Source organism: Acanthochromis polyacanthus, chromosome 4, assembly GCF_021347895.1.
Source record: "Acanthochromis polyacanthus isolate Apoly-LR-REF ecotype Palm Island chromosome 4, KAUST_Apoly_ChrSc, whole genome shotgun sequence".
Taxonomy (NCBI): Eukaryota; Metazoa; Chordata; class Actinopteri; family Pomacentridae; genus Acanthochromis; species Acanthochromis polyacanthus.
Window position 1 is genome coordinate 20,848,713 of NC_067116.1, and position 3,416 is coordinate 20,852,128.

The following is a 3,416-nucleotide window of genomic DNA, read 5'->3' on the forward strand; positions in this document are numbered from 1 at the left end:
CATCAACTCTTCAAAGTACCCTTTCCATCTTCCCATCACACTATTGGCACCTGTCAACACACTTCCATACTTATCCTTTATCACCCTAACCTGCTGTACGTCCTTCCCATCTCTGTCTCTCTGCCTTGCCAACCTATACAGGTCAGTCTCTCCCTCCTTACTGTCCAACCTAGCATACAAGTCATCGTAAGCCCCTTGTTTGGCCTTTGCCACCTCTACTTTCACCTTACGCTGCATCTCCCTGTACTCCTGTCTACTCTCTTCAGTCCTCTCAGCGTCCCACTTCTTCTTAGCTAACCTCTTTCTCTGGATCTGCTCCTGCACCTCCTCATTCCACCACCAAGTGTCCTTATCTCCTTTCCTTCCAGATGACACACCAAGTACTCTCTGACCTGTCTCTCTGATCACATTTGCTGTAGTTGTCCAGTCATCTGGAACCACCTCCTGACCATCCAAAGCCTGCCTCAACTCTTTCCTGAAAGTCATACAACACTCTTCCTTTTTCAGCTTCCACCATTTGGTCCTCTGCTCTGCCTTTGCCCTCTTCATCTTCTTCACTACCAGGGTCATCCTACACACCACCATCCTATGCTATCTGGCTACACTCTCATCTACCACTACTTTGCAGTCACTGATCTCCTTCAGATTACACCGTCTACACAAGATGTAGTCTACCTGTGTGCTCCTATCTCCACTCTTATAGATCACCCTATGTTCCTGCCTCTTCTGGAAGAAAGTATTCACTACAGCCATTTCCATCTTTTTTGCAAAGTCAACCACCATCTGTCCTTCTGCGTTCCTCTCCTGGATACCAAACCTGCCCATCACCTCCTCATCATCTCTGTTTCCTGCACCAACATGTCCATTGAAGTCTGCACCAATGACAACTCTCTCACTTCTAGGGATGCTCTGCATCACTTCATCAAGGTCCAACCAGAATTTCTGCTTCTCCTCCAGCTCACATCCTACCTGTGGAGCATACCCACCAACAACATTGAACATCACACCTTTGATTTCTAGCTTCAGGCTCATCACTCGATCTGACACTCTTTTCACCTCCAGGACATTCCTAACAAACTCCTCCTTCAAGATAACTCCTACTCCATTTCTCTTCCTATCTACACCATGATAGAACAACTTGAACCCTGCTCCTAAACTTCTAGCTTTACTACCTTTCCACCTGGTCTCCTGGACACACAGTATGTCCACCTTCCTCCTCTGCATCATGTCAACCAGCTCTCTACCTTTTCCTGTCATAGTTCCAACATTCAAAGTCCCTACTCTCAGTCCTTGACTCTTGGTGTTCCTCTTCTCTCTCTTCCTACGAACACACCTTCCTCCCCTCCTTCTTCGACCAACAGTCGTCTATTTTCCACCGGCACCCTGTAGGTCGACAGCACCGATGGCAGTCGTTGTTAACCCGGGCCTCGACCGATCCGGTATGGAAGTCATACATTTGATTCGCATGTCTGATTTGGCCAAGGTTTTACGTCGGATGCCCTTCCTGCCACAATCCTCTGTATTTATCTGGGCTTGGGACCGGCACAATAAGACACTGGCTTGTGTCCCCTTGCGGCTACATTTTGTGGGGGGTTACTGCTATGTGGTTAATATCAACACAAAATGACCCAAGAAAGGACAACCAGACTACTGACAGGGTCACAGACACCCATGACTCACCGATGTGCATGGAGGGTGATGGTGAGAACTACTGTAGCACTGTAGGCTGTGATAGAAAGGTAGAACAGAGTGCAGTGCATCATAGCTTGCACAGTGTATTCACAGACCGGTCGGAGCACCCAGCCTGACCCCTTCCACTGTCACAAATTTCTATTGCACAAGAAGGCAAAGTTTGAAATGTAACACCAACCTAAATATGGGAATGGTATTCTCTGACGGTAACTGCCTCTCTCAGTGGGATAATGTGTCACACTGCAAAAAAATGTTCAATAATGGTTTGAGGAACATGATTTTTTTCTCTCTCTGTCCTGTCTGGATAAGTTCTCCTTTGTTTCTGAATTGTGGTTTCTGGCTCCTCAAACCATTGTAATGTTTTGTTGTCTTTTGTTTCTTAATCTTCAGCTTCCCACTCTCAACGCAGATGGCCGTCTACCTGGTCCTGTTGGAGGTTTCTTGCATTTAACAGGTATTTTTTCTTCCTCACTATCACCAAATGTCTACTCAAGAGGGAACCGCTGGGTTTCTCTCTATAATAATTTGATTTCTCGTGCTGATTCCACTTCCAAATCCTCAGATCTCAGTCTAATCAAGCGTCTTTTGGGTGTGTTGGACAAACAAGTCCAGTCAATGGAGGCCCCACCTCACAATTTCCACGACTTAAAGGATCTGCTGCCAACGTCTTGGTGCCTGATAGGACAGGACACCTTCAGAGGTCTGTGGAGTCCAGGCCTCGATGGATCAAAGGTGTCTTGGCAGCATGAGGGGGGGAACTACACAACACAAAGCACATGGATTGAATATTGGGTCTGAATGGTGCATCATTCGGATGAACCAACTCTTTGCTACACGTTCCATGGTACATTTTATAGACTCGAATTTAGTCATGAGTTGAAACATGCTGCTGCAGTAATTTAGTATTGCTCACAGTTGGAAGAGTTACAAGAGTAAGATTAAAGAAAAAAATTATAAAAATCAAAGCCACAGGGTTATTCTTAAGCAATACAACCACTTCTATGTGAATATGCAAAACTTTCAAACTTCATGCTCAGTATTTCTTCTGTTTCAAAAACGTCGTCTCCAAGCCCAAACTGACATAAATTTGAAGACATTATTAGTTTTATTTTCTCAAACATTAAAGAGCTCCCTTCAGAGTTGTAAAAGACATTTTAGAACCTTTTCAGGAGTGAAATGGTACAAAAGTAGCTGTTATAGGATATATTTTAAATTGTCTCACATTTGCATCAAAATGAAAAAAACACTTCCAACATGCTCTAAATAGGTTTCATATATGTGTATAACATTAGAGATTAAGTAAGGAAATGTGTTTTTCTCGTAATTCCCGTTAACCCAGCATTTCCAAACATGTTTGAAGGTATTTATATGCAAGTGCTAGGAAATAACATCACAGAGGGCACATAAATTCCAAGAGAACGATGTGGTGATAGGCAAGTCATAAAGCTGGAGGGAAAACACTGAAATGTCACATCTCTGTTCTGAATTACCGTCAGAGCAGTTACTAACGCCAACATTTTATATGCTCGAAGGGTCTGTCTAAATAATGGTTGGAATTTGAGTTGAGATTAATCCAATCACGCAAAGTTTATGAGCCAAACAAAAGGAAAAAGAACATCAAGGAGCTGCGACCCTGCACTCTTTCCTCGGCTGCTGTGTTATTTCAGGATTGGTCTCAGGGATGAGGGTTCCAGATTAGTTAACAGAAAGCATAACACGCAAGA